A 23119-nucleotide genomic window follows, 5' to 3' on the forward strand; every position below is an offset into this window, starting at 1 on the left:
AAATAACCTATTTCCCTAGTCAATGTGTCCATTTGGATTGGCACATATTGGGGAAACTTGAGCAAGTTGAAAGAAATATAGGAAAACAGTAATCAAATAAAAGCAACATGGATCCCACTTCCCTAATACACAGTATTACCCTGTAGCATTAAGCTCTTAGATACAGCAGCAACACTAAGGGACAGATTTAGAGTTCATTCGTGAGGATACTCCATCACAAACTGCTATGGTCACCCGCAATCTAGGTTTTCCAACGCACATGGTAAAGGCGACTTTTTCATGAAGCCACAATGGCAGTACACACTAGAATATGTAGTAGGTAAGTGCGCACAAGAAGCTGCTACCTTCTCAAAAGGAAAAGGCAAAAGGTGTTAAAAAAACATTCTTGGATGTAAATTAGCCACTCCCAAGAAACTATGGGTTCTTCTTAATGGACTTAGGAGCAGTCAAGTCCAGGATGCAGAGATCTCAAGAGGGTCCATTGACTGTCCACTCGCAGAGAGGCAATACCCCAGGCATTCCATGTTTTGTCAAACTCACACTTCTCTACTTTACAGGACAGAGCTTACCATAAGATGTTGAAGAACAGAACAGATATGGTTTCAATGCTCAGGAAGGAAAATAACAAATATCAGGAGATCATCAGGGTACACCATAAGTTCTTGTATAACTGGAGCCCAATAGTTCCCATTAGAATAACAACTGGGGGGAAAGAGACACATCCCTCATTTCCAACTGATTTAGGGATTGTGTCATTCCAATCAAGGTGTCCCGAGCACAATAGCATTTAAAAGACATGAACAGATTAAGGGCATCCATTACCAAACGAGATTTGGAGATAAACAGTGATGAGGTTATGAGACTCAATTACAAAGGAGAGCCATCAATAGTTTATATATGAGCATGAGAAGACTTCTTTGTAACTGGAATTTGGCGTCTCAAGGTACAATTCAAGTACCTATACATTCATGAAGCACTGGAATCTAACCGAGCTGGACCAGAGATGGATTGTCTCTGATGAATATGAAGAGTTTAATTAAACTGGGACAAGTTTGAACTGAACCCATCAGAGGAACTGAAAACTTTAGGGAGAACAGAATCTCCCACCCCTTTCTCACTTATAGAGGATGGGAGTTTGCATTTCTATGAATTCTGGAAGGTCAAACAGGGCAGTATTGCAGCAGATGATTGGGGCTTTCTCAAAAGAGAATGTGGAGAAGTGTGGCTCACTGGTTAGAGCAGGCAGACCCTGAAGCAGAGGTCCGACCCGGGACCAGGGTTCAATTCCTGACGCGGCAGGGCAATGTCCACGGACTCGATAATTCTCGCTTCGGTGCCTGACCTAATCATGGGTTCACACTCTGCAACTCTGGGCATTAAGCTTGCTTAATCTCCACAATGGCCCCCCGTGGTGGGAGGCCTGGCTTTCACCTTGGGGATGCCCTGTAGAGGCTATCTCACAGGGAAAAGCCAGGACGGGTTCCCAAGGCAAGGGCTTAGAGACCCCTGGGTTATAAGCGCAATATAAATCCAACATACAATACAATACAATACAACCCTCCTTAAACTTCAATCCCTTTCAGTGCTGAGCATTGGTTCTCAAGAGTGAATCCGACCTGCTTTGGCTGTTCTGGCATTTGGTCAGTAGACTCAGTGGCAGACCCAACCCATCCTAAGAATCAGGGGGGAATAGAGAAGAACCTTTTAATTTTTCCACCTTTTCATTCTTCTGTCTTTACCTCTGTGTTCGATCAAAAGAACTAGATTCAGGAGTTCAGCAAATTACAGGCTCGGGAAACTCTTGCAAGCTCATTTTTTACTTCCTCCTTTTTTATAAACCTTTTTGGAACTAGGCCCTGTGAGTGCATCCCACTGAAGTGGTTTCAGCCTCAATCTCACAAAACTGAGTACAATAACACAGGACATTAGAGTTTCCCTGAGACATTTGACATAAGGCATCCTCGATGGAAACTTCACGGTCTGGTTTCTCACAAATCTTGAAGTTTGCAAAAAATGTGGCATACTTGTTCAGGCAACGATCTTTAGCTACAACAAGAGGAGTTGCCCAGGCCAAGCTGCACCTGTCAGGGAACCAGTCCGATACCCCACCTTGGATCTGTTAGAGAACAATTGAAAAGGTCAAATGGCAAAATAAACCGCCAAATCATCCAAAAACTCCTTACAACTTGCAGAATAGCCAGAATACTTAGAAGTTGAGAAACTGATGGCAGGAAGGTCGTAAGACTTTGAATAAATTAAATGATGAAGGGCAGTATCATCTTTCCTTAACTGGTCCAGCTCCGGTAATTGCTGCTAAAGTCAAGCCGTCAGGTCTGCACCAGGATCCATGTCAGAAACAGATGATATTTTGGTTATTGCAACCTTTTCGGGTGGAAATGCTTACCCGTAATACTGATCCAGACGACCCAGTGCCCGAATTATGGGTGACTGTTTCTTAAAGCCACAACATCACCACACACTAGAAAATGTGGTCAGTGAGTGCCTTCAAGAAGCTGCCACCTTCTCAGGAGAACACAGACAAAGGCGTAATAAATCTGCTTGCTAGATAAAGACTTCAAAGGAGGTAGAAAACCAGGAGCCAGGACCAAACATGACATTTTTCTAGAGAGGATCAGCAAGGGGTTGTGCAAAGAACCAGCTGAAGAAACACAGCTTTATTGAGATGCACCCTCCAACCATAGTGAAGCCTTATATAGCAAAAGGAAAGGAAAAGGACATGACAAAAAACTTCACATGACAGCAATCATAATGGATTGTGAAAATCAGAAAGAAACAAAGGACATGCCAGCCATGATGGACAAGCAAAAGAAAAGAAAATGAAAACCTGAAGTGAGCCAGCTGTCGTGGAGCTTCATAAATTCTCATACAGGTGATTGCCAATTTTGAAGATGGTGTGTGATGGGCAGCAACCTAAGAAGCACATTTACAAGAGAAGAAGCCCCAGGTGATTGAGACTCACAGCCCAGAGCTACAGCCCTCGTGCAACATTGTATGATGCCTTGGAAAGTGAACACCCTAAATATTGATTCAGAAATATCGACTGCCCAGAATATTGAATAAAAAATATAGAAAGGACAGAATATCGAATTACCAAAATATAGTTGGTTAGAATATCGAAATTAAGGTAAGAAGTATCGATTTCCATAATATCGAAAAAGAAATTAGTGTTATGTATGCTAGTATATGTGTTAAAAATATATATTATTTTTGTAATGTATGTTTAATTTTTTTAAAGTAATGAATGTTATGTTATTTAAATTTTTGCGTAATTTACTTACGTAGCGGGTTGTGGGTTTATAGAGGAATAGGGTGGGAAGTAATTTAATTATAGAAAATGTAATATTAGTTTTTATGAATTAATAATTATTTTTCATTTAATTTTGCGTTTTAGTTTTGTAACGGGTTGTGGGTTTATAGAGGAATAGGGCGGGAAGTAATTTAAGTGTAATTAGGTAAATATGTATTTTTATTTGTATGTATTGATAATTAATTCATTGTTCATTAACTATTCATTGGTAATTATTTTTTATTAATTGGTAATCAATTTTAATTAATCGATTAATTGATAATTACGTTAAGTGTTTAAAATTATTATTTGGCGTGGGTTGTGGGTTATAGAGGAATAGGGTGGGAAGAAATGTGATTGTAATTAAGTAAATATGTATTTTTATTTATATGTATTGATAATGAATTGTTACTTAATTATTAATTGATAATTCATTTTAATCAATTGGTAATTAGTTGTAATTAATTGTTTAATTGAACATTATGTTAATTGTTTTAATTTATTATTTGGAGTGAGTTGTGGGTTATAGGGGAATAGGGTGGGAAGTAATGTAATTATAATTAAATAATTATTTTAATTATTTTTGTGTATTGATAAATAATTTACTGTTAATTAATCATTAATTGGTATTTTTTTTATTACTTATTACATTTTTGGTATTGAAAATGAATTGGTTGTTAATTCATTATTAATAGGTAATTAATTTTGAATAAATAACATTTATTGGTATTTATAATTAATTAATTATTACATATTTTGTAATTGGTAATTAATTTTAATTAATTTTAAATTGGTATTGATAGTTAATGTATTCATTATATAAATATTAAATACTTACTTTCCCTACTGTTGCACTCTCTGGAGTGGGAATAGTCATTTTTACCCTCCTGCTATCCAACCCTTTCCCTACTGTTGCACTGTCTGGAGTGGGAATAGTAATTTTTACCCTCCCGCTATCCAATGCTTTTCCTACTGTTGCACTCACTGGAGTGGGAATAGTATTTTTTACCCTCCCGCTATCCAGCGCTTTCTCTACTGTTGCACTCTCTGGAGTGGGAATAGTAATTTTTACCCCTACGCTATCCAATGCTTTCCCGACTATTGCACTCACTGGAGTGGGAATAGTAATTTTTACCCCTACGCTAACCAACGCTTTCCCTACTGTTGCACTTTCTGGAGTGGGAATAGTAATTTTTACCCCTATGCTATCCAACGCATTCCCTACTGTTGCACTTTCTGGAGTGGGAATAGTAATTTTTACCCTCCCGCTATCCAATGCTTTCCCTACTGTTGCACTTTCTGGAGTGGGAATAGTAATTGTTACCCCTAAGCTATTCAATACTTTCTCTACTGTTGCATTCTCTGAATTGAGAATAGTAATTGTTACCCTCCCGCTATCCAACGCTTTCCCTACTGTTGCACTCCCTGGAGTGGGAATAGTAATTTTTACCCCTACACTATCCAACACTTTCCCTACTGTTGCACACTCTGGTGTGGGAATAGTCATTTTTACCCCTACACTATCCAACTCTTTCCCTACTGTTGCACTCATTATTAATTAACATACAAATTATTAATGTAATTATTTTAATTATTATATATTATTTAGTTTTATATTTAGATAATATGTTTATTTATATATATGTCAATATATTTTTAATAATGTTCTAAATATTTTATAATAAGGATTAATAATTATTTTATAATTTTATTAAGTAAATATATATTTAAAAAACATGTTTTACATTACATTTATTATTTTTACATTTTAAGCTTTTTTACATTATTTTAATTATGTTTTATTTAATTGTGTTTATTTTTTAATTACTTTTATAGTATTTTTAATACATTTAAAAAATTCGATATTTTAGTTAACTATGTTTTAACTTTCTATATTTTGGAATCAATATTTTAGTACTTACCTGTTTGTAGATAGGCATTTTATGTTCTGTTCCTCTATATTTTGGCGTCGATATTTTGGGCAGTCGATATTCAGTCCCTCGATATTTAGTCATTGAACTGCCTTGGAACCCCTGGAGTACTATAAGTTACTGCAGGTCTTGGGCATCTTGAAGGCAAAGATGCCACAGCACAAATGCAACAGAGCACTTTATCTATCTAATTCCTGTTATGCCCACCTCATTTAGAGACAGGTAGAACAGAAACTTTCCATTGGCTAAGAACTCATAGGTTTAGTCGACTGAATATGTAATCCAATGTTAGGTTGATGTAAAGCCATCACACTATCCATTCTATTTATAGCAGATGGTAAGAATTTTTTTTTGCTGTTGACCTTCATTCAAGAAAATCCTGGTGGTAAGGACCAGAAAAAACAAATATTACCCTGGGCAGAAAACCTTCAGTGTGTGGGAGATCTTTTTTTTGTTTCTCAGAAACAAGAAAAGACGTGATACAGCATGCTTATACAAACTCATAATATGTTTATTATTTAGGATACATCTTCATGACTTTTAGGTAAGTGATTTTAGGAGTGTCGAACTCAATGGATTGTGGCAGTATTGAACGTAAAATCTTCAAATTATACTCAATTGTGATTGATCATTGTCATGTACATTTTTGCTGTATCAATATTGGAAAGCTATCAAGACATGAAATGTGATTGAGGTAATATGATCAAATCAGTCCAACTTTTAAAAAAATGATTATACTCTTTAAGACCCAGTAATAAAAATAGTTTGTGTGCTTTTTTACCACATTGAGAGTCCCGTCACTGAAGCTTCTATGGGTGGCATGGCAAACTAAATTAGATGGGACACCACCACAATGCCTTATCAACAAGGTTGGTTTGAGGTTCTGGATGTTGAATCGTACTGCTTGGTTGCGCAGTACCATTTTCTAGACACTAGTTCCATCCAAACGCTAGACTCCCATATTTGATGCCAGAGCAAGATCAAACATAGGGCATCCCACTGGCGGTGATTTTAACTAATGGTATTTATAGAGAACCTAAATAGATCTGGATCATTGCAAACACATGTTGAGCCTGGAAAGCTGGCTAATAAAACTGGCTTCCGGCTACTGTACTCCCGAGAGATCCCTCTAGAAAAAATCTTTTATTCCTCTTAGCTCCAGAACAGCTTTTGAACATTGCCCTGGTAAAGATGAGATTTTTACCTGGTAACCTTCTCATACAGGGGGTATTTACACCATTTGGTGACCTACTGATGGAGGTTAGGCTTTCTTCAACAGACCATTACACATATATAAGATTAAAACACACTGTCCAAGAAAAATGACCAGGTTTCTGACAGAACCCAAAGAATTTATACAACTGATCCAACTCATTTGCTCTCCCAAGGCAGCAAGATTGGTCTCCTGACTGTACACTTTCTGTATTACATTATGAGCACCCCAAAACATGCATAGGAGACTGATAAGGAAGAAGGATTGATAAAAAATCAACCGTAGTCCAAATTAATAGACGGAAGAGCAATGGGTATGCAGAGAAGCCTAATGGCATTGAAAACATTCTCCAAAAGTTTGGGAGCCAAACCTCTAATCCCAATGAAAAACATTTATCATGTGAAAACAAAGGCGGCAGCAGTGTACAGGGCAGGAGTATGGGGGATGGCTCCCAGTGATTCCTTGCAGTCTATCGAGAACACATTTTTAAAGTCTTTTACGTCCCTTCCTCAGTCATACTCGAATTACGTGCTTCACATGGAACTGGCTCTACCATACATTATGGATTTGATCAAAATGACACCACTCCTGCTGTGGCTTTCCATTTGGCGCAGGGAGACAGTCCCTCTTATGCAAAATATAATAACAATTATTTTACAATCAGACAACTGTAGCAAGATCAGGTGGCTAAAGTATGTGGAGACGGAACTAACTGCAATTGGTTTAAGTTGCCTTTTTAAAGATCCATCTAACTGCAAGTCCCGAACAATGCGAAAATTGGCTGAGATATTCTTTTTGAGGGCCCAATATCTAAGAAGTGAAAAAAACTTCCACACCCAGACAGCTCACCTGTATGAACTACCACCAGCGCTGGAGGAGGGAAGTTATTCTTACCTGGCTGATGTCACATTGCCACACCACAAATATATTTTATTAAGATTCCATCTAAATTTGATTCCACTGATGGTAGGATACCCAGGGCAGAAATACAAACATTCTGATCTCTCCGTGTGCCCGTGCGACAATCTATCCCCACAAAATGATCTTCATGTTTTATTCTTTTGTGTTTTTTACCGTCAGGAAAGACTTAGGGGTCCATTAGGATGACGAGCGGACTTTGCCCGTTCGTCATCCCATCGTAAATCGGGACCGCCCGCCATAAGGGCAGGGGTCCCGGGGGTGCCATTAGGATGTGCCTGCCACAGTGGCGGGCACATTCTGTATTTTCAGCATTGTGGCCGGCGGTGCTCTCTGCACCGCCCACCACAATGTTGAAAATGCACTTTAACATTGTCATTTGCAAAGCGGCAGGCACCGCGCTGTGCCTGCCGCTTTGCAAATGACAATGAAGGGGGGTACGACAGGTACCCCCCACGTGCACCCCCCACCTATACTTCACTCTGGGGGCCCGCAGGGGGCCCCCAGAGGGAAGAACGCATGCTTTTCCGTGGCGGCATCGCCGCCGCGGAAAGGCACTGCACACCACTCATCATAATATGTCTGGCGGTGTCTATTAGACACCGCCACCATATTATTCCTTTTCCGCCCCGGCCGCAAGGCGACCGGGGCGGAAAAGTGTCGGGGGGTGTTTCCCTCCGTTGCGGTCCCCTCTGCCATTGTAATGTGGCGTGGGGGAAAAGGGTGGCGGGCGGATCGCCACCGCCACCATGGCGGTCGCGATCCGCCCGACATCGTTATGGAGCCCTTAATTTTATTGTACCGAATTGTAAGCGTTACGATTTAAAATGTTGTTCTTTAGCATTGTTTTTCCTCAAATCCTTGCAGAACTCTTTTGTGTGTTTTTAACTAGCATCATTTTTATGGGCATGCTTGAAAAGGAGGAAGCAGGCTAGCCCATAAGACGAATAAGGACTGCCTCTTACACTTTTACTGTATCTAGCTTATATATATAAATGAAATGGATTTTATGACAAATTGGATGATAGCACCTTTTTAATTATTAGGACTCATGATATTTTTTGTCTATTTTTTTATAAATTGTGATTGTAAGTACTTTTATGATCTTATGTGTAAGATCGAATAACGGATTTGAATGGAATTGAATAGAGTAACCATGGACCCACAGCCCTTGACTGTACTATTGGGTTATGCCAGAATAACTTCTTCCGGTGTCTGCGAACTAGCTGCTATGGCATTCTTGTTGGCTAAGAGAAGGCTGGCCATGCAATAGTGCAGAACGCACACCCCCTGAAAATATGACTGGCTTTCTGGTTTAGCTTTATGCAATGATAGAAGTGAGACATTTGCTAAATTGCCATCCCAGACTACATGACCCAAGGATATTTGGGATCTACTTAGCTCTTTTTACTCAGAGCCTTGGAGGATGATGAGGTGCTACAGTCATGGAATCCCAGGCGCCTTGAGGGTGCCGGTCCGGGTAGCTTTTCATGCCAATCACTCTTCCTGTGTGGTCTGCATGACCGATTGAAGTTAGACATTCAGTAAAGGATGCCTTTGAGACTTGTGAGCTCTCCCTGATCATCAAGCTAATGGCTCTCACCCCTACTTAGATTCAGACAGGGTCTGTTCACTGAATCATTTCTGGAAAACAGACTCGCCACACCAGATGCGAGTATCAGCAACTCCAATGCACGAAGAAGCATATTGGTATGCAAAACACACTTGTCATGTTAATGTCATATGTTAATATAATGTATGGTCTTCAACCTATGTTTCCTCACCAGCGACTTAGTGTAAAGATGAACATTTGAGACATGGTAATACAGCTATTGTTTGTCATTGTAAGATTTAATATATTAGTTGCTATATTTAAATATACTGTATTAGTTACTGACTGTGTTTAGAGAAAATTGTCATGGCTATTCATTCAGAGAGGCTTGCTCTGAGGAGGTGAATTTTGATAATAGCTCAAACAATGGCTCCAGATGGATCATACGGTTTGAATAACCCACTAAGGCTACACATGCATTAATCTAATAATGACAGAAAGAAAATAATCAAGAGCAAACACTGGTCAGTTTACGCAAACTTTATTTGACTGAACTCATAATGTATCACAGTTTCAATAAATCAGTGCTCTGTGCTGGAGTGATCACACAATGAAAGGCCTTGATCCTGCGTTTGGTGTGTTTGTTACAAAGTGGCAATGGTACAATATACATAATTCAGAGTCAATATTTTTGTACAAACCATGGATCTCGAATAATCAGACTCATAGGTGTTGTCCTAATGGCCTAAAGGGACAACAATGTTTTGATCGAGGGTAGCTTGTGAGTCATCATCAGGAAAGGAACGGAATAAAAATAAGAGGTGGGAATCTAAAAAATGAATGACCAGAATTTAGAATTAAAGGGAAGGAAAAAAGGAAACGCCATATCACAACTAAATATATGTAAAATATCCACAGAGCACGGTCAGGGGAGAAGAATCTAAGAATATATAAGGAGAGGATCAGATGAGAACAAATAGATATCAATAGGGTAAAAAATGGTGAGAGCGAAAAATTGGAAGCATGCAGCCCAAGTGCAAGAAAAAGTAAAGTCATGGCATCTGACCGCCTGAATCGAAAATAGTACTCCCCTACTTGGCCGTCGGTCACCTAGAGCACAAAATCAGAATTCCAAAGTAGAGAGGAGATGCCTGGAATGAAACAAGAACACTTAAATCTTAAAAGCATAAATTGAAGAACCCATGTAAACAGGTTCTAGAGATAAGCAAAGTAGTACTCATTGAGCTGAATGTGCATCAGCAATTGGGAAGAAGAACAGCTCCGTTAGTCAATGTACATGAATCAGACAGAGACGATGGATCATTGCAAAGAGCTTGTTAGCTGTACATATGGCTCCACCCACCACGTGAGAGAGGAAATGGAAAAATATGCTTTGTCCTGGCGGTGGGCACCACAGGACTTAGTGATCTGGCCCTGGGAAGTGGTGGTCCTCAGGCCCATTAATTGCTCAAGGAGGGGCGCTACGCAGCCCCCCTCCTTCTTTCTTATTATTCGGCCAGGCCCTGGGGAGATGGTGGTCCCCAGGACGATAACTGACCCAGGAGGAGGGGGTCCACTCAGCACCCCTCCTTCAATTATTCAGCCTGGCCAAAGGCTGTAAATTACCTTGGTGGGGGGTCCACATAACTCCCCTCCTTCGATAATAAGTGTATTGGCCTTGCCTCAGGGAGGTAGTGGTCCCTGGGGACATGAGCAGCCTAAGAAGGGGGATGCATGGCCTCCCTCCTTTTCATTACACACTTGCCCTGGCCCCAAGGTGGTGGCTGCCCCTGGGGTTATTATCCTAAATGAGGAGGGGGCTGCATTTGCCCCCTCCCCTATAATGATTAAAAATAAGCTGTTGTTTAAACAAGCTTGTTTTTAAAGAAGTGTTGACAGGGAGTAACACATTTGAGCAATTTTCTCTGTGAACATTCTTAAAAATGCTTTTTAGCTCCTGGCAGGGTCCCTAAGGACACCCACTACCAGGCCTAGGGGGTCAGGGTATTCATGCTCTGCCCCCTTCTCTTTTTTTAACATTTTTGTTTGGGACTCGACTGAGTCCAAGTCCCAATATGGCTGCCAACACTTCCGGCATACCAAGGAAGCCAAGAGAACAGCCCTCACAGCCAGCATCGATACAGCAGCCAACCACACAAAAGAACTCATCAAAATCGTCAAGGAATTCTCCAACCCTGCAGCCACAGGGAATACAATCCACCCCTCTCAAGAACTCTGTGACACTCTTTTGGACTACTTCCACAGCAAGTATGCCACCATCTACAAGAACGTCGAACCCTAGCCCTCAGCTCTCGACCTCAACAGCCTCAATCAACCAGCACGCACCAGCTGAATGATGACCACTTGGTCTCTGCTCACTACTCCGACCACCACAGTCATCATCTTATCCATTCACTCCAGGGGACCCACCGACCTCTGCCCCCACTGTCTTTTCATCATTGGAACCCACCCTATTAGTACAGAACTCATCAGCATCATTTACACCTTCATCACTACGCAACCTTCCTGGCTAGATGGAAACACGCTGAGGTCAGAACCCCCTAAGGATTCCCTCTGCTGACTCCAGCAAACTCAAAAACTATTGACCAATCTCCCTGCTCCCCTACCCAACTAAAGTACTCAAGAAGGTCATGAACAAACAGCTTACACAACAGTGGCAGCAGTGTGCCTACCCCAGCCGGGCAACTAAGCACCCACCTTCACAGGGCCTTGGGGCTCCATCTGGGGCCCCACACAGAAATGGAGATGTGGTGTATCAAGTGAGCACTGGGGCACCCAGTTAATAAAAACTCAACATGGATGCTAGCTGTGGAGCCAATTGGGGCTGTGGAGACCCTGCCCAACCCCCTCCCAGCAAAGCCCCCAACCAAAATGAAACATTTTAGTGTCCTGGGTGGGAGCCGGATGCCAACAAATATAAACTATAAAAAGAAAAAGTGAATCATAAATGTGCAATACCTTTTCTGCCTCAATAATACACATTTACAGTTTTCTAATTCCTTGTATAGTCCTTCCAATTATTGTTACTATTTGTTGGATTCCGGTCTTTTTACCAGACACTGCTGGACAGTGATGTCACTGACCATGACACCTTGGACATACCTTGGACGGTATTTGTTCCAACTTCCCGTCCCTCTCCACCCTATCCCCCATTCCCCAAATCTGGACTGATCATTGTCTGATCCCTTTCCATATTTCCAGCTGTCACCCTCCTCCCTGCAAAAAACGCACGCGCCATCCCGTTCATCCTATTAACTGGAATACTGTCCAGAAAAACCTTATCCTTCATCCTTTTTCCCCATCTAATGCCCCCTCTCCCTCGGGCAACATCGACAGAGATGCAGTTTGTCTCAATAACTGGCTCTCTCAAGAAATTTCAAGACGATGCCCACCCAATCAACAGGACAGGGCTTTGAAGACAACTAAAATCAAAGCCCCCTGGTATACGCCTGATCTTATAGCCGCACACCTCCTCTGCAGGAAAGCGGAACGGAAATGGCGCAGAACCTACGACAATGGCGACCGTAGCAATTACATCCTACAGAGGAAAATCTATCTTTCAACCATCAAATCAGCTAAGAAAACTTACTATGTTAACGCCATTAAGGATGCCAGCCAAAAGCAAAAAACCCTCTTTGCAATAGTAAAATCCTTTACCAAACCTAAAGCTCTTCAACCGGAAATCCCCCCATCTCAAGAACTTTGTGATAAAATTTCCGACTACTTTGATGATAAAATCACCTCCATCCATAAAAACTTCCCCCCTCCCCCCCCCTGTTCACTCAATCCCGGACCTGGACCAATCTTGCCCGACTACTAATAGTCTCAAAAGCTTTACTCCAGTGTCCTTGTCTCAGACCAGAGAAGCGATCCTCTCCTGCAAATCTGGCTCCCCCTCAGACCCTTGTCCACCTAAGATTCTTCACCTCATCATTGATGAAGTCAACCCCTCCATCAATGCAATAATCAACCTATCCCTCAAATCCGGTTCTGTTCCCCGCTCTTGGAAAAAAGGGGTGGTCAAGCCACTCATGAAAAAGTCGAACAAACCCCCTTCAGACTTGACCAACCTCCGCCCTATTACCCTGCTACCCGCACTGGGTAAAATAACGGAACAGTTGGTCCACAAGGAGCTCAAGACCTTCCTGGATTCTCATAACTTACTTCATCCCCAGCAATCCGGATTCCGGTCTAAACATTCTACCGAGACGGCCCTGATCGAGCTGACCGATACCATCAAAATCCTTCAAGATCAAAGGAAGAAGGCCATATTGATCCTTCTTGACCTCACGGCAGCTTTCGACACCATTTCCCACTCCATTCTGATTAATAGACTCATGGACATCGGTGTTACCAACTCTGCCCTATCTTGGATTAGTTCTTTCCTCAGTGACAGGTACCAAACCGTCACCCTTGGCCCCTTCCATTCTAATGAGAAAAAGGTGTCCTGTGGAGTCCCTCAGGGTTCCATTCTGAGTCCCCTCCTCTTCAATATCTATCTCATCCCTCTTCTTACCCTCATAGAATCGTTCGGCATAACCGTCACCTCCTATGCCGACGATACTCAGCTTATCATCCCCCTAGATGACAATTCCAATACGGCAGAGCTCAATCTGAAACACTGCCTCACAGCAGTGTTCCAGTGGATGGACGCTAACCATCTGCGCTGCAACTCGAATAAAACCGAGATTCTTCCCATCGGAAAAAATGCCTCTTTTTGCCCTGCCTTGTGGTGGCCTGACAATTCTGCAGCTCCACCTCAAACAGTTTCATCAGCCAGGAACCTCGGGGTTCTCTTCGACTCCGAGCTCTCTTTCGATCTCCATGCTTCGACCACAACTGGAAAATGCTTCGGCATAATAAAGTCCTTAAGAAAGTTTTTCGATTTCCTCCCGCTTGACTCCAGAAAAACTCATCTCTCGAGTGGACTACTGCAATGGACTTCTGGCAGGGACCAAAAAGTCCACTCTCTCGAAACTACAAAGTGTCCTGCACACTGCCGCCCGGCTTGTCTTAAAACTTCCCCGCAAATCTTCAATCTCCACAGCCCTTAAAACCTTACATTGGCTCCCCTTGCACAAGAGAATACTCTTCAAAATTCTCATTGTAGCCTTCCGAGCCTTCAACAAATTCGGTCCGTCTTACTTGACTAGACGCTTCCCTCACTATACTCCATGCCGCTCCCTCAGATCTTCACAAGATAACCTCATGACCCCCACTAAATTCAATCTGAAATCTAAAGGCGGTAAAACTCTCAGCACCTTGGCTATTAAAGCCTGGAATAGCATGCCAAGGCATCTCAGGCTTCAAACAATTGAGAAGCCGTTTAGGAAGCTCCTTAAAACATGGATTTTCAATCTTCCCGACGACTGGTCTAAAGCTGCCATCTAGCCCCCCTCCCCTCACTCTGTGAACTGGCAACAGGATTTATAGCGCCATGATGCTCCTTCCGGAGCGACCGTCTGCGCTTTAGAAATACCCTTCCAAATATCCAAATATCCAAAATATCCAAGTGATGTAATATGTGAGGTCATAAGCAGTGCATTGCAGAGGTGTAAGTTATAGTTAGCTCAGGTAACTATAACTGCGCCATTTCACTGGGTCTGTATGAGTGAAATCTGAGCCTAACTATATCGTCCCTGTAACCTTTGGTTTTTTTCATTGAAGTTCACAGGTTTTTAGATGTTATTTCCTAACTTCAACCTCTGTAACCTTTTGTACTTTTTACTGAATATCTAAGTTTTTTTAATTGGTTTCCTAACTATAACCTGAAACCTTTGAAAGTGGTGTGTAAGTGGCTGTGTGAGTATGTATATGGGTGTTTGAGATGCTGTATCAGTGTTTGGCCGAATGTTTAAGTGGTTGTATTGATAATTGGCGGAGTGCCATTTGATGTATTAGTATGTGCCTTGGTGTTTCAGTTTCTATATTGGTGTGTCCCTGGGTGTGTCAGAGAGGTTGTATCATTGTGAGCCAGGTTCTGTCATTGGCTGTATCGGTGAGTGCCTTGGTGTGTCAGTGACTGGATTGGTCTGTGCATTGATGTGTCAGTTTCTTTGTGGCTCTGACAGTGTATCAGTGGGTCTGTGAGTATCTGTATTGGTGTGAGGGTGTGTTTCAGTGTATAGCTGGGTGTCTAAGTGGCTGTGTTGGTGTGTGACTTGGTGTGTGAGTGGCTGTATGAGTGTATGAGTGGGTGTGTGAATGACTATATGGGTGTATGAGTCTATGTAAGAAGTGTTTGCATGTGTAAATGGGTGTGTGATTGAATATGGGATTTTGAGTGGGTGTGTGAGTGCCTGTGTAGGTGTGTGACTACCTGTATGAATGACTGGTGTGAGGTCATTCATGAGTATCTATATAGGTGTTTGTGAACCATAAGTTAACTTAGTATAACTTTACAAATACATTTTATTAACATATTACAATACAATTTAAATGAAACAATAAACAAAAATAATACAACTTATTTAACTATTTACAATTACACTTTCCTGCACAACCACTTCAGTTACATGCAGGTATATCTTTACATAAGCAAGTACAAAACAAGTGATGTCTGGAAGCATTTTAAAATTTCTCCACAGAAAAAGAAGATTACTGCTAAATATTTGCAGCATGATAATTGCAGCATACAGTTACCCAGGGGCACTGCCAAGAAGTATTCACATGGGACAAGTTCCATGTTGATGCACTTAAAAGCAATTTTATGAAAGGGAGTACAACCGAATGATGTGGGATAATCTTGGTGCAGCAGGACATTCCACCTATACAGCTCCTTTGTGTAGAACCACCATCTGCTGAAGACATTATAATACCAGTTGCCTTGAAAAAGTTAAGTAAGATGTTTAATCACTGTGGGAAAAGCCTTCCGTGGGTGCATTGTCCCTTTTTTCCTGTTCTCAGGTTCTAGACTCATACACCAAAAGTTATGTGATGTTGAAAGAATCATCAATGATCAGTGGGACAAAAAACAATCCTAGAGATTCTACCAAAAAACTGCATACTATGTGTATGTAACTAATTACAGAATAAAGAAATTTAGGAACACCAACTTGGTTTCTACACTCTGAGCTATGCAGAATATCCGTGGGTTAACTTACATGACTTTTTATAAACAATAAACTGTAACATAAAGGCATCAAAATCAAGACACCAGGAAAATGTTGTTCTTTGTATCCAGCAAATGTTGGAGGTACTTTAGCATATATTTCAAAGTGTGCTGACATTCATCTCCAACAGAAAAATCCACCTCTTAGAGAAATTACTGATTTCTTTTTGTGTAAAGAATACCAAGAAAGAAGTACTCCTTGTATTCCTATACTGTCCTGGGTAAAAGATGCACCTAAATGTGAAACAGACACATATGACTCTGTACTTTCTTTTATAGAACAGTATATCACATGTAGCATTCCAAAAGACACTGAGGGAGAAAGCCCAAAGTATAAAGTATCGTGTTTCCACTTACAAAGATGTGAAAAGCAGTAGGAACATTTAATTTCGTCCTTAGCCCCTGTTTGAACATTCATGTTTTTCACAGTCTGAAGCCAGTTGCTTCTTCGAAGTTCTCTGTAAAAAAAAGAAAAAGCATAAAGCTGTTAGAAAACCCTTCTTAAGAACAACAGCAGTTTTTACAACATGTTTAAAAGTATGCCACAAAATCTTTCCAGGAGTGGTGACACAGTTTCTGACTACTCTTGAATTTTAACCTGTTCTCCTCTGGAGTGAATTCATACTTACTGACAAGGGCCTCCTTTATAGTGGGATACCTCAACCTCTTCCCCTTCTTTACAGCCAGGACATCGTCCCTCCATCACTGGAAATATGACTCCAAAGGCCAACTCTCCAATCCTTGTCAGAGATCCTCTGAGCCACTAGAACAAACTCATATGGCAGAAACCACTTGTCTATGTCATTCCCCTCCTTAAAGTCACACACTCAGGGCCCGATGTAGGTAAACTCCAATTTACCACTTCTTAAATACCGAATCATACCGATTCGGTATTTAAGAAGTGGTAAATTGGAGGGGGGGAGATGTGGGTATTTCAGAATCGGAAAATACCGAATCTGTAAGATTCGGTATTTACCGATTCTGTAAATACCGAATTGGTATCCCCCATTGATTCCTATGGGCCTCGAAGCCCATAGGAATCAATGTACATTACCGAATCGGTATTTACCGATTCGGTAAATACCGATTTCTGCAAGGGTGCAGGGGGTGTCACTTTGACACCCTCTAGCACCCCCAATACTGGCTTGTGTGCCATGTGGCACACAGACATGCCCTAAGGGCATGTCTGTCTGTCACATGGCATAGGTGTGCATGCACACATGTGCATGCACACCTGGATTCGGTATTTTAACATCCAATTGGATTGGGTGTTAAAATACCGAATCTGAAGGGCCTGCGGGACTGAAAGTAGTCCCACCTACATCCCGATTTTTTAAAATCGGTAAACTTACCGATTCGGTATTTTTCCGATTTGGTAATTTTACCGAATCAGTAAAATACCGAATCGGAGATAAAAAGGTCCCCTACATCTCAAAAGGCCAAATACCGGTCAGAAACGGCCGAATTCGGCTGTTTCCGACCGGTATTGGCCACCTACATCGGGCCCCAAGACTCTAGATATATGGACTCTTTCGTCTACACTGGACATAATAGTGGTGCTCCCACCATTCTTGCTAGACTCTAAAAGCTATTTGGCCTTCAAGACCAGCTCTTTGACACTCAATTCATGAGTCAGTAAGACCATTTTCTACTTCAAGGCTCTCTTATCCTCAGATTTTCTCTCCTCTGCAACCAGCTGAGCTACCTGCAGTCTCGGGTCCCACTCAACCTGTCTGTACTTGAGGTCCTCAGAGGACTAGGTATGGTAGATTACAGTACTTTGCGCATCATATCCATTATGGAACTCTCTCTGTCTGGGTTTCCCTTATCTCCTCTGGAGACTTTTTCCCAGTCATGTATCTGCTTCTCTCTCTCCTTTTCAAAGCCACTACCCTTTGGGGCCATGTTACTGAAGCTCTTTGGTGTTCTCCTAGTTTTATTTCTATGTCTGTTAACTTCTGTTTTCATTCCAAATTTCCGGTGACTTCTCTGGCAATCCTCCTCCATTCTCAGTAAAATGCAGCAAAAATGGCCATTCTTCACCATTCGCTCTTACTTATACTGCTCTAGTTAACAAATCTCAGGCTTCCTTTTATCTTTTATTTTTGTTATACCACTTCTAAATGGTCAGTATTTCTTTAACCCTTTTCCTGTTTTCTGTTAATTTTTTCATCCAATCCATGAATCCATCACTGGGTTCACGTGGTCCTGTGTAACTTCGCTCTGACTCTTTGGACCCACATGGGGTCTGTGAGTGGGTTTGTGAGTGGTTGTGTGGGTCTGTGAGTGGGAATGTGTAAGTGGATCTGTGAGTGGGTGTGTAAGTATGTGAATGGGTCTCTGAGTATGTGAGTAATTGGGTCTGTGAATGGGTGTGTGAGTGTCTGAGTGGGTCTATTAGTGGGTTGGTGAAAGTGTAAGTAGGTATGTGAGTGGGTGGGTGGCTATGTGAATCGGTCTGTGAGTAGGTGCATATGTGTCTGAGTGAGTCTGTGAATGGGTGTGTCAGAGTGTGAGTGGGTCTGTGAGTGGGTGTGTAAGTATGTGAATGGGTCTCTGAGTGCATGCATAAGTGTCTGACTTGGTGTGTGAATAGGTGTGTGATTTTCTGAGTGGGTCTGTGAGTGGTTGTGAGAAAGTATAAGTGGCTTTGTGAGTGGGTGTGTGAGTATGTTTGTAATATGGTCTGTGAGTGGGTGTATACGTGTCTGAGTGGGTCTGTGATTGGGTGTGTCAGAGTGTTAGAGTGTCTGTGAGTGGGTGTGGGTGCGTAAGTATGTGAATGGGTCTCTGAGTGTGTGCAAGAGTGTCTGACTGGGTCTGTGAATAGGTGTCTGAGTGGGTCTGTGAGTGGGTGTGTGAAAGTATAAGTGAGTCTGTGATTGGGTGTGTGAGTGTGTGAATGGGATTCTGAGTGCTTGCATGAGTGTCTGGCTGGGTCATTGAATGGGTGTGTGAGTGTCTGAATAGGTCTGTGAGTGTGTGTGTGAAACTAAGTGGGTCTGTAAGGGGGATATGAGTATGTAAATGGGTCTGTGAGTGGATGCATAAGTGTCTGAGAAGGTCTGTGAGTGGGTGTGTCAGAGAGTGAGTGACACTGTGTCAATGTGTGAGTGGGTCTCTGAGTAGGTGCTGGATTGTCTGATCGGGTCTCTGAGTGGGTGTCTGAGTGTCTGTGAGTGGGTGTATGGCTATTTTTAGGGACTCAGTGAGTTCTGGTATTTTTAATTTATTTATGGCTGAATTTGCGGCTCCACCACTACCACGTTGAGCATTGTGAAAGATCTGCATATTCATGTATGTGGGAAAAAATACATATAGGCCAATTTCCTTTCAATCATGGGTCTCTCATCCACCCCTATATTGCACACATGGGGTCAGGGTACCTCTACCCTAACCACTTCTATTCCATTTGTTGTCAAGTCTCACAACCAGCAACTGTTCCCTCATATCTAAAATGGCAGCTGCAACTTTCCTCCCAGGTTGTGGCCAGCCAATCACAACTTTGCTGGTGACACGTGACTTCACTGATTCACCGCAGGGGATATGTGGAGGGTTCACATCCCTTGATAGCTATATTTGTTTTCTTTCGTAACCCCAAAACTACTAAAAGGGTTTACACCAAAATGCACACTTTCTGGACCAAGTTCTAGCTTTCTGCTAAATGTGGTGTAATTCTGTTCAGCCGTTCAGGCTGTAGTCATTTTTAAAATCCCTATGGTAATTAATGTGGGAAACCCATTCCCCCCCTTTTCTCAGCCCCTGCTTGATGGATCACCCCAAAACATTCTGTGCACAACTAGACAAAGTGGGGCACTTTTTTGGGAAAAGTTTGTGAAGATCCATCAAATGGCATCAAAGTTATATGCAAGTCAAAAAATGCTTTTCCTATGGAAACTAGGTCCTAACTAAGTGACTACTGGTAACCACCAGTAGTTAATATATCTATACTACTATTATGAAGAGAGAGCCCAAACCTTTGAGGCGGGTAAGCTCAGGAACCACAGCGCCGACCGGGACACCGCATGCAGCATTGGAAAGGTGAGGCAAAGCAGATGGACATAGGCTATACACCAGCGCAACATATACTTTGCAAGGGACAAAGCATGTTAAGGGACAAAGTAGTCCGCTGGAAGTAGCACCGGCTCTGAGGAGCATATGCCGCCTGCAGCGCAGGAATAGCGTCTGTGCAGGGAATAGCGTCTGTGCAGGGGTGTGAGAACAGCGTCCTACTGGAAGTAGCAACGGCTCTGAGGAGCATACGCCGCCTGCAGCGTGGGAATAGCGTCTGTGCAGGGAATAGCGTCTGTGCAGGGGTGTGAGAATAGCGTCCTATGATGTGGGCAGAGCATCCCATGCTGTGTGCGGATAGCGTCGTATCACGTAGATGGTAACGGTGTCTAGGTGCACCTGGGCACAGTGTGCAGGCCAAGACGGATGAGGCGCGTGTGCACACTGTGTCATTGGGGTAAATTCGGGACACACACAGCATCGCGTACAGAGGCACTCGGGAACATTGTGCAGGCCAAAACCGGTAAGGCGTGTTTTGGCACTGTGTCATTGGGGGGGATTACAGACACGCACAGCATCTGCATCAGCACAGCATCGCGGTGACGCTTTGGGACACTGTGAGGCCACACACACTGAACGTTGGCGCCGTCATTATTCAATGCAGAGCCTGACATTTTCTTTTTATACCCGGACAACGTCGGGACGGGCTGCTAGTATCAAATAAAGTTTTGTATATGGAGGTAATTTTAGGTTTTAGGTGTGAGTAGTTATAGGAAATTTAGTTTTGGTTTGAGGGGGTATAAACCCTTCTAAAGCAACAGCCATAATCTTTGTCAAGGTAAACCACAAACTCCACTAAATTACAGAGTTTACAGAGGTTTTTTTATATAGCGCGAACTTGACCCGAGGGTATCGGGTATCAGAGCACTTTAAACAAGCACCAGTTGCGTTACATGACACATTATTTTTTTTGTTAGGCACGGGGTGATTAAGTGATTTGCTCAGAATCACAGGACGTTGAGCTTCCTTGCTGAGATTCTAACCTCGTTCCCCAGCTTCGAGGTTGAGCGCCCAAGCCATTAGGTAAACTCCTCTCCCCAATTAATCTTGGCTTAACCCTCTGGTAGCTTAGCACAAAAGGAGTCAAGCCTAACTTAAAGTCCCTATGTTTATGCAGTGCACAAAACATCAATAAAGTGAAAAGACAACACAAGAAAATCCCACACCAATTTATAAAATTAGAGTAAAAGTGAATAAATAATTTGGCACTAAAAGAAAGTAAATTCAGTCAGTTGAATTGGAGGTATGGATTTGTAAAGTTCATAGTGAACAAATAGCGCCTAAAAGATCAAAGCGCCAATCACAGGCATCTACATGTGTGAGACTGGGGCAATTCAAAAGTTAAAGCCGACCACGATGGAGTGTACTTTGGATACTTGAGGTGTGGCTGGGCCTAGTCTCGGTTTCCCTTCGGACTTAGAAGAAATTGTAAAGAAAAAATCCTGAGATGGCAAAGATCAGCAGGACAAGGTGGCCAGCGATGTCCACATGATGAAGCTTCAGGCTGTAGCCTATCAGGCCACCACGAGGCCTGATATCCTTCCTGAGAGGAGCAGCTGAACAGGATTTGCTGCTGCAGAGAAGAATGTAGTGGATGCTACCGCAAAGTAAGGCTGACAGGCAATCCAACTCAGGGAGATTGTCAAGCAGGTCCATCTTGGTCTCCGGTTGGTACTCAGCCCACAGTTTTGGAAAATTATGCAAAATTACTCATCAGTACATAAAAAGCACAACTGCCATTTGCCACTACATTGTACATAATGCGTATTTGCATGCATTTTGAAAGCCAGGGTGCATGTCACAGCTAAAGAAACATAAATAGCACCAGCACTACATACAACAGCAACTCAAATTCTGGTCATTTGTGTTGTTCTCATATGTCATATGGTGAATAGAGGGATTTTGGGAAATTTAAGTACAAGCTCTCAGAAATTATGTTGCACTCTAAGCGAGTCTATAAAATGTGCTCATTCATCCCTTCCAGCTGCGCTATCTCGATTACCAGAGTTCACTAATGTTGGCATGTGGGAGAGCAGTCTTAATGTCTATGATGAGGAACAGAGTGTTTTCTAGTGGGAGGCTGATAAACAATACAGAGAGTTTTGAACTGAACTTGAACTTGTCTGACCAGCAAAGAATAGAGGAAGGCCAAAGTACCGATAGTCATCTATTTTATAAATGAGCCTTTTGACTTCCGTTGACCCCACTAAATCAATACTGGTATCTGAGGACACCAGCCTCAGCAAGTTCTAATATTTGAACCCCAGGAAAATATACAAAGGTTTACAAACAAGTATGCATTAAACACAAACATATTTTCAAATTCTTTATTAAATTAACTAATAAAAAGTGGAACGCTTCAATTTAATGGGAAGGTTTAAGCTTTTCAAAATTCAGTGTTATTTCTAAAAAACAAAGCTATATGCTAAACTCTAACATTTCACTTTGCCTGTTTTTTCTCCTTATGTACCTTCTCTTTTTGTCAGGTTTTACCTGTGAATCAATTGAGGCAACTCAAGCCATGGTTGGCCTTAAGGAAGGGCATCACCGCACAAGACTCTCGGCAGAGGTTCGCCAGGACATGCGCATATGGTTGGCATTCCTGGCGGATTTCAACGGTCGTGTCCTGTGGAACAAACCAGCGGTTTCCTCCGAGGAGCTGGGTTTGTGGACCGACTCGGCAGGGAGTGTGGGTTTTGGCGCCATCTTCGGTAACCATTGGTCGGCACAAACATGGCCGGCATGGTGGCACGAGAGCGGGCTCACAGGTAACATTGGGTTTCTTGAACTGTTCCCTATTCTAGTGGCCTTGAAGACATGGCCGGAGGGTTTTCGTGATCGCACTGTGGTGTTCTGGTCAGATAATATGACCGTGGTAGAATGTGTCAATAATCAGGCAGCACGCTGCAAATTGATCTTGAGACTGATGAAAGAAATTGTCCTGCTATGTATGAAATTAAACGTCCACTTTAGAGCAAAACATGTGCCTGGGGTA

This window comes from Lissotriton vulgaris, chromosome 11 (genome assembly GCF_964263255.1).
Source record: "Lissotriton vulgaris chromosome 11, aLisVul1.2, whole genome shotgun sequence".
In the NCBI taxonomy this organism is placed as follows: domain Eukaryota; kingdom Metazoa; phylum Chordata; class Amphibia; order Caudata; family Salamandridae; genus Lissotriton; species Lissotriton vulgaris.